The sequence below is a fragment of the Delphinus delphis genome, chromosome 1, assembly GCF_949987515.2.
Source record: "Delphinus delphis chromosome 1, mDelDel1.2, whole genome shotgun sequence".
In the NCBI taxonomy this organism is placed as follows: domain Eukaryota; kingdom Metazoa; phylum Chordata; class Mammalia; order Artiodactyla; family Delphinidae; genus Delphinus; species Delphinus delphis.
Genome location: NC_082683.1, coordinates 114,378,585 through 114,388,256, shown reverse-complemented (window position 1 = coordinate 114,388,256; position 9,672 = coordinate 114,378,585). Strand labels below are relative to the sequence as shown.

Sequence of the window (9,672 nt, the reverse complement as noted above, 5' to 3'; positions counted from 1 at the left end):
GGAGATAGAGGCAACCAGGAAAGGGATATTCTATCTCCAGATTCTTTGGCATTATTTAGACTCCCGTAGGAGGTTGACCCTATGTGGACTCCATTGTGACCTTGACTAGTCATTGGAAGTCCAGCCCATTGTCAAGATAGGTTGGTTCTAGGTCTACCTTTGGGGAAGCTTGAGAGGGCTGGGTAACCCAATGGGACTGGGCTAGACCTGGAATGGTTTCTGAAAGTTGGATGTGATGATTAAAGCAAAATTTGCTCAGTATTTGTCCTCCTTTGGCTTGATCTCAGGCTCAATTATTATTTGGATTAACTCACTTCTTTCTGCTTAGATAACAGGAAAAAGATGAGGATGGAACAAGCAATCTTGTCAAGCTCCTTGACTGAAGAAGGAAGGAAATAGAAGGCTTTAGGAACATAAATGCTTTATTATCATGGGTTAGAAAAATGCATGAGAGGAATAGACAAATGACATGGAGCAAGGCCCTAAAAGGATGCAGTATCTGGAAAAGAACTCAAGGCCTTTTTCCAGCCTTATGGATATGTCCCTGCTGCCCTTTAAGGGATAGGGAGTTAGGAGCTGAGCATCTGTTACTTCTGCAGAATGGGCCTAGCCCGACAGGCCTGACCTTGCAAAACACGTTTCTCAACCTCTCTGGGAGGTGCTGACAGGAGGAATGAGGTGGGCTGACTTGTAGGGGTGAAAAAGTAAGAGGGAGCTTTTAGTCATTAGGGACACTAGAAAATGGTATATGGAAACCACTTCTGGAGGATGTGTCCACACAGATGTGAATGAATAAGGTTTGGAACATTGTGGGGACTGAAAGATGAAAGTATGGTGTTTAAAGGCTGTGCTATCCAAATGACTATTACACTGTCTTACTCCATCTAATATCTCTTAGTATTTAAAACATGGACTAGTTGGTATAAGTACCTTTAGGGAAGCTGTCAGCAGGACCACAGTAGGATGTGGGATTTAATTGTATTTGTTTCCGGGCCAATGGGAGAATTTATTTTGGCATTTATCATATGTATCCCAGCAACACTTTGTGAATGAAATAATGTATGAGCATCACCAGTGTGTCTGTGGGGTCAAAGGGTGGTATTCAGTTAGAAGCATGAGTAATGCTTGAGTCACAGATCTTTGGAGAATTCAATCAGTACAAAATTTCTTTTGGAAGGAGAATGTACTCATCTTCTTAAGGGTTTACATAAACACAAATGACATACCTAGTTTAAAAGAAGAAAAAAGATGTACTCTCTTTAATCATTTTGAATGGCTTAACCTTATCTTTCCTGCCCCTTTAAAAACTATCACTTTCTTTGATTGTTTCCCTTCTTATTTTTAAGTTAAAAACCTAGTTGAGAGACAGTATTCACACTTATCAAGAAGCTTTATCTGATTTATGGATGTAAAGTGAAATAACAGATGTCAGAGGGACATTCCTTATTTGATAAAAATCCTTGGACAAAGTGCAAGGGTATTTTTATTGATACAGATTGTAAGTATAAGGGGTCCTGGAAAGACTCTTGTTGAGGAGGGGTGGGTTTTTTGCTAGAATGGAGAAATTGCTGTGGGGGGGTGAAGGAAAAATAAAGGAAGGGTATTTAAGAGTAAGGAGGCAATCCAGGCAAGATAGTCAAGAATTATAACTCATGGGACAGAGGAAGGAAGGGGACAACGGCGTGTACCATGAAGTCTCAGATCATCTTTCTCAACAGCATTTTTTTATTGCCCTCAGTTTATAAGGAGGAAATGGAAGATAGAGAAGATAAGTCATTTTCCCAGGGTTTTGAAGCAAGTAAGCTGCACAGCTTGCTACTGAAGCTGGATCTTTCTGTTTCCAGAGTTACGGTCTTGGTGTGAACTTGGAAAATTGACACCTTATTTGGTGGGTAATAAGACTGATTCCATCTTTTCCTGTAAGTCTTTCAGAGTAGTTCCTAGATTAGAATTTGCCTACAGGATCCTTGAGGGCGGGACCATGTCATTATTATCTCTCATCATTGTATCCCCAGCCCCAACTGAGAACATTACGAACAGCGAATGAAGGTCCTGGAGGGAGTTGGAGAGCTGGGGCTCTTCATTCAGGTTGTGGAGAACACATGATCTCTTAGGGTAGTGAAGCTTTGGGCAGAACTTGGGACTGATAGATTTCTTGGGTATAGGGCTATATCGTTATGAAGAGCAAAGGATGTGTGTCGTGTCTCAGAGAACATGGACAGAGCCTGGTGCAAAGTACCTTGAGAACCTAGGCTTTCCTATTCCTTGTGCCAAGGGGTTCATGGCTGGCCTAAGGGTTGAGCTTCCCTTTACAGGCACACGGATCTCCTGGTGAATTCCTTGACTAGCACCTTGCTACTAGCCACTCAAAGTAATACAGTCTCTGGCCAGCATGGAGTTCTGTGTGTCAGGTTCTTGGAGTTGTCTAGGGTAAATGTATTAAGAACGGCCTATAATGAGCCTCCTTGCTTTAGGTTTGTAATATGCATAATCTGTTTCACTTTTCTGAGCTCCTATCTCTAGGTCCTAGACGGAAGGCAGGCTTGTTTGGAGTGGCTGTTTTTCCCCAGGTGTTAAGAGTCTTCCCCTTGCATCCCAGCCTGACTGAGTCACCTTGGTCCGTTCTCTCCCAGATCCCATCGTTGGGGCTATAGGAACAGGTAGGGAGGTGTGAGATGTTGCACTAGGATGTAGTCTGAGAGTTAGAAGAGCCCTTAAAGATTCCTCTAATTGAAGCCATTCATATTGTCATATTGTTCTTCACTTGGCCATCACCTAGATCTGGAGTTATAATCGGAGTCAGTTGGCAGTGCCCAGAGCCGTGGGCCCTAAGAAGAACACACTGAGGGAGCACGAGGGGAATCTGAGCCAGCGCTTTGCTCTTATTGCAACCTTTTGAGTGGGAGTACGGTCCTGAACACTGAATCAAAGTCTTTAGATCAATGCATTGTCCCCTGATGTATCTGGGAATCAAATAAGATAAAATGAGCTGAAGGTGAGGTAAGAAGGGCTTAGATTAGACTTTCAGAAGGACTGGCATAGTGGAAACAGTGATTATGGCATTGTCTTCTCTAGGAAGCTTTTAAAAATGGGAACTGTGTTATTGGGTCTGGGCTGGGTATGGAGGTCTTTATGTATGGTTGTGGAGAGATGGTCAGTTTGATTGTCCTGGGACACCTCTAGCAAGCCCAGACAGCTGAGAAATCCTCATTCTTTAAATGAGACAGTCCTGGGAGGAAAGAAAGGCAGACTTGGAGTCGGGGAAGGTGGGGGAAGGGAAGCAGGTATTCGTGGAGGGCTGCTTGAAGACCATCTGTATTTCATTACAGAGCTGCCACTCTCACCCTCTTCCCTGTGTGTGCCCTCCCTCCCTCCCTCTCACTTTCTCTCTCTCTCTCTCACACACAGACACATACACACACATTCACTGCTGCTCGACTCCACTCCCATCCTTAATTCTAGTGAAGATGCTAAAGAAACGTCATATCAGACTCCCGTTACCTCTTCCCCAGACTCGACAGATACAGCTCTCAAAGCTGAGAACTGGATCAGTCCCCTGGAGCCCAGCTTCCCTGCTAGCCGCTGCTGCCGTTCACACTGTTTCTTTACGGAGGCAGCTCCTTTGTCTCAGGGATCGAGGGTTTTCCTGAATCTCCCAGCTTTGCCCAGCCCCTGTCTGAGAATAGCTGGAATGGGATGAAACCACAGCGAGGGAGAGGGGTGGAGGTAGAGAAGGCTTCAGTTTTCTCCGCTGGGCTGGGTGCACTCTGCTTAATTAGCATGAGAATAGAAAGGCATTCTCCCTATCCTCCCTTAGGGATGGAGAGGAAAGAAGAGCAAAGGCTGTAGCTCTGTCCTACTCCATCAGAGATTCTGGGACTGGGAGAATGACCACCTTCACATTTCTCCAATCCTCTGAGGACCCCAGGACCCACGGTATTGAGAAAAGCTTTGATGGAGCCGGCTGGTAGATCTCCACTCCAGATTTTCCAGCTGTCCCTGTCCCCCCACCGCTCAGAGAGCAGGATGCTGAGATGGCTCGGTGATGCAGAAGGTATGTGCTTTTTCAGTTCTGGTGCTGATGCTGTGTGTGTGGTGAGGTCTCTGTGGCGCAATGGACGAGCGCGCTGGACTTCTAATCCAGAGGTTCCGGGTTCGAGTCCCGGCAGAGATGGTCACCTGGCAGGTGCCTCTTTTATTTTGTATGCTGTCATGCTAGGTCGATAATTATATTTATTCCTTCCTGGGGGCTCTGGGAAGAGAAAGGAAACCCCTTTCCTTGGGAATCCTGGACCTCCCCTCTTTTTCTGTCTCCTCCCTCTTTGTTCTTTCTCTGTTCCTCCCTTACTAATTTTCATTGTCTAATGAAGGCTCAGATGTCTGCTGCATCTCCCTGCTCAGCCTGACTGACACAGCCTTTGAATCCTTTGCTTCATAGAAAAATCATTGGCACAGAGGGATGGAGACGCCTGGCCATAGGTTTTGGAACCACTATGGTTCCATCCCTTTACCTCCAAGAAAACAAAAAGGCAGATCGTCCCATATGCTGATGAGGAAAGGTCCAGTTGTGCTCCAAGGTGACAATCACCTTGACCAAGGTGGGTCAGGAGATGGATGGGGTCATGCAGAGGATGATTTCTTGTGCTGTCTTTGTTGGCTATACTTTTGTATTCCAAAGGGTGGGCTTTTTGTGCTAATGTTCATCACTCACTTCCTCATCTACAAGGTGAGATGTAATCATTGCTCTTTGTCTCAGTAGAATAAACTACACAACAGCATGCTAATTACCAGCAGCAGACAAACTTGTACAAGAAAGTCAAGGTCTTAAATGCTCTTTACTGTGAAAAGTTTGCAGCCTTTCCTGACTGCAGGACAAAGTTGGAAGTTTGTATCTGAATGTTATTTTCATAATTCCTGGTTTCCAACAAGCCTTTTTCTCACCACCTCTCTCACCCTGCATCCACTTCTGCTGTCTTTCCCTATCTCATCTAATGGGCCATATTCAGCAAGATTGGGAGCTCGGTCAGATTGGTTTTCTACTTTGGGCTGGTCCGGCTCTCCCTTTCACATTGCAGCCTCTAGTCTATTAGCTAGAGGGAGCCACCCAAGCCAGGAACTGACCTCTACCTCAGGTGAACTCAGGAAACCTGAGAAGACACACCTCTCCTCCTGACTGCTGGGGAGTCAGCATCTCTCCCACACGGGACTCTGGACGGGCGACCAGAGGACACAGCCAGCCGTGCACTCCTGCTCTAAGGAAGCTGGGGCGGGCTGAGAGAGGAGAATCCAAACCATGCCAAGAGGTGGGGAATTGATAGGGCAGACAGGAGGGCACTGGAAGGAGACTGATGTTTTTTAAGCCTTTAGGACACACGCATGTTTGTAGCAAGTTGAAACTCCTGAAATTCTTTTGAAGTAGTCTGGTACTTTAAAGGGACTTAGGATTCTTGCAGTAAGAACCAACACAGCTTTACCTTCCTGAGTTACTTTGGTAGAACACCAATTCAAATGTTAACTCTTTCCTACCAGCCCCATGGATATGCCCTTTGGAGGATACTGGTGTGGACCTGAAATCCCCGGGCAGCCCTTCTGGAGCCCATTTTTAGCCCTGTTTATCCTAGATATTTTTGCTTAAAGGTCAGGCCTGAAAGGAAATTGGTCTGTGTGTCTGGATGGGGGTGCGTGGCGGGAGGGCATGTAGGGAGGAGGTTTAGAGAGGGGGCATATCAGAGTTTTCCGCCTTAATTCAGAATACTACCTACATCTTTCTAGTCCCCCCGCCCCTGCATCATTCTATTAAAATTGTGCTGCTCAACAGTAACAGTTTTGAAAAGTAAGAGGGTTGTTCCTCTGTCACTGTTAAAGTTTGGGGTAAGAGTACAGGTTCATCATGGCCTACTCTAAGGTTTTCTCAATTCTAGAAGCTTTCTAGGAATGTAGTTTTTATGAAATTGTGGGAACCGGGAGGGAATGTGCCCAAGTAGGCAGTAAATTGAGATTTGTTCAAGTGTTTGATCAGGGTGGAATGTAGCCTGCTCCTTACGTGAAGTTCTATACCAGTGAGAATTAAACCCCACAGATAATCCCCCAAACTTATTTTAGCCAATGATTTCCATTTTCTAACTTAGAACCAGAAGACCTTGGTTTAAGTTGCAGCTTTACCAAGTTTCTAAACCTCTCTGAACTTTAATTTGCTAATTTATAAAAACAAAATGGTACTATCTATCCTCCAAACGTAAAAATGAATGAGAAAATCCATTGTACAGCTCTGTACAAGTATATAGGCTCTGTTAGTTTGGGGGTTGCTTTTGTCTCTCTCCTCAGCATGTGGGAAAGATGCCTGGCCAGAGAGTAGGGAAATGAAAGGGACTGAATGATCATCTCCTGCCTGGAACCTCCACTGTGGCTGTATGCCATCAACTGGGGCTGATGCTGACTTGTGCCACCCTAACAAAGAGGCTGGAGTGGACTTTCTAGCTAGTGGAGTCCTTCAGAGGGCAGATGGTCCCTCTGTGCCTTACATGGGTAGTTTCATCTCAGCCAGGTAGGTAGAGGCCCCTGCTGGCTACACCACTGAAGGGAAATAAAAGCTTCCACTTATTCAAACATCATCAGCCTTTAGCTCCCTCAGCCTCTGAGGGGTGATGTTTTGGGGACTTGAAAAGGACATCACCAGCACTGGCAGCAAGATTTTCCACATTGGTAAAAATTCCTTTATATGTGATAACAACTTTTTTCTTAACATATGAGAGATAACTTCTAATTTATGAATATCATAATTATTGTATTTTAAAGATACTCAGAATATAAAATAGAAATGGGTGGGTTTTTTTTTTAATAAGCTCATTTCACTGTAGGACTCAAGTGCTTCACAGGTGCTGAAAATGATCATTAATTACAAAGTATGCAGGCAGGCTATGTCTTATTTATTATTGTGTTCGCACTGCCTGAAATATGGTTGGCATTTGATGGATATATTTGAAAGAATGAATGCTGACTTAGACTGGCTATAAATTATGTAGATAGGAAAGAGAAAGAGCCGTAGCTCCTAGGGATCAGGAACACAGGCGATATCTTCATGCATTAATTCATTCACTTTACAAATATTTATCAAGTGCCCACTTTATGCCATTTTCCATGTTGCAGGCACTGGGATCCGAAATAGCATTGCCCACTTCCCTCATGGAATGCATATTCCCATGGGCCAGATAAAGAATAGATAGGTAAATAATATGATGATAGAATTGTAGGTAGGGATACCTGCTGGAGGAACTAATGATTAAAGATAGAGTGATGTGAAGTGTGATGGTCACAGAAGACTTTCCCAGGAGGTGGCATTTGAGTGAAGAATGAGTGAAGCAAGAGAGCTCAATGAGATGCAGAAGATGGGTGTTCTGAGCAGTGAAACAGCAAGAGCAGAGAATCTGAGCTGGGCATAAGCTTGATGGCTTTGAGGGAAAGCACAAAGGTCAGTGTGGTTGGAGGGGAGGGAGTGATGAAGAGTAAAGTTCAGAGATAAATATGGAGCATGTCATATAGGATAATGTACTCAACCCTATCAGTAAACTCTGGCCAACTCTACCTTGTATAATAAGTCCAGTGTCTCCTCACTTTTCCTTTACTCTCTTGCAGTGAAATTTATAGGTTATATAACTTCCTACACACATAATTAAAACAAATCAATGAAATATCCTCTTTGTAATATAAGGAAATAAACTTGTCATAAATGCTGTGTATTTTAATACATAAATGCCACACTAGCAGTCATACCTATATGAAGAATCACCTTCAGTGCAACAGCTATAGATGTTATATATGCCAAAAAAAATGCAGGTATGTTTTTTTTTTTTTTTTTTTTTTTTCAGGTATGTTTTAAATATCACAAGGAATGTCAGTCACAAGCAGTGTTGTGATTTTCCAAGCTGGTGCACAGTTGATAAATTTATGATCAAAACAAATTAAATCTTCTTACAAAGTATGCAACATTTTGCATTCCTGAATATGTTAGGAAGTTTTAAACCATACAGAAACTGTAGTTATATGGAAAAATAAGATAGACCCTAGGTCCAGACACCAACAACTAGCCTTTCAGTAGGTCATTCAAAAGAAGTGCACAACATAGGGCAAAGTCTTCCTTGTGTGAGGTGCATCTACACATTGCAGGACACACAAATCCCAGGTAATCTTCCTCTCTGCGGCTAGTGGTGGTCCCCAGTCATTACAAAAACAAAAAAATACTCCACTAAATTTTCAAACCACTACCTCGGGGCAATTGCAGACCAACTGGCAAGTGCTGACATAAGGCTTGTAGGTCAAACTTTCCTTCATACTAATGAAAATCATTGGTGGGTTTGAGCATAGAAGTGGTGGAATCTGATTTAGATGTTAAAAGGATAATTTTGGCTGTTGGTAAAGAATAGACTGGATTGGGGGGAGGGGAATGTTTGCAGATCTGCTGGACGCAACACCTTTTAGAAGCAGCAGGGCGTGGCACTGTGGTTCCCAAGTGGTGGAGCTAGTACCACCAGAAGTGGAGGGTTTTATAACAATGCCCACCTACAAAAGTGATTTATCATCTCTGGAGAGCTAGCCTGGCATGGATCATTTATATTTTGTCTAGGAACTAGTTACTTTTACTTATTGTCATTACAATGATTCCACTTACTAGCAAAAAAAAATGTTCATTTTGTTTGTATTTAAGAGCCATAGGAAATGGAACTTATCCTCCTAAACATGATTTCAGTGTTTATGTCTTTTGCAGTTTCTATAAATTATAATGGAACAGAATGTCTTTAAACTTCTCTATGTCTTCCTGGGAAGATATATCTTTTTGCTTCTGTAATGGTAATGTTTTCCTGTGGTGGTTCCATTGAGACAATGGACAGCAGGTGAGACACAGAGTCATATGATACGAGAAGCTGGAAACAGGAGCGTAATGGAGGAAGAAACTGCATGGGGATGACATGGACCTCGGTCTGCATCAGAGGGCTTGCTCTTTACTTGCATAACTTTGGGCATGCACTAGGTTTCTTGAGCCTTGGTTTTCTCATCTAGAAAATGAGCCAAATAATATCTAGAATTAAATAAGGTAAAATGGAAAAGTGTCTAGATAGGTAGATACACAGTAGGTGTAAAAACAAACACTGGCTTCCTTTGTTTACGGACAGTGTGTCCAACCAGACTTCTTCAGACTGCATGCCTCATGCTATTTTCTTGGAGATCCTGTGTGAGGCTCTGGGGGACTTAGCCATGGACCACATGTTTCTCCACCTTGAAAATGCTTGGGCATAGTAGAGTGCTAAGGGAAGTAAGAAATGTACAATGTATCTTCTATAGTAGTTACCCTCAAGAGGGCTCTCTCCCTGTGGTCCCTGTGGGAGCCCTGGATTTCTCTCTAGGGCTCTGAGCATTGAAACCTTGCAGCAATCCTTAGTCCAGCCCTGGGGACAAAGTTTCACAGGCCCTGTGGAGAGGGTCACCTGAAGCCTTTTCTGCTAGGAGCAATGCAGGGCTTTAAAGCTAGATATGAGGGCAAGTATGTCTATACAGGGAAGGTGGGCTGAGACTAAAGACAGATTCCTGGGGAGCTGGGAGGAGATAGGATACCAGAGATTGGCTGCTGTGTTCCTGACCAGCGCACTTTCTGGGAGTGTTGCCTGCCATGCACCCAGC

General features: G+C 43.8%; 1 non-coding gene across 1 annotated transcript; it reads left to right on the top strand.

Moving 5' to 3' along the window:
- Positions 1-4,100: 4,100 nt before the first annotated feature.
- TRNAR-UCU (transfer RNA arginine (anticodon UCU)) lies at positions 4,101-4,174 on the top strand. Its single transcript has one exon. It is a non-coding gene; the product is annotated as a tRNA-Arg (tRNA).
- Positions 4,175-9,672: the final 5,498 nt, after the last annotated feature.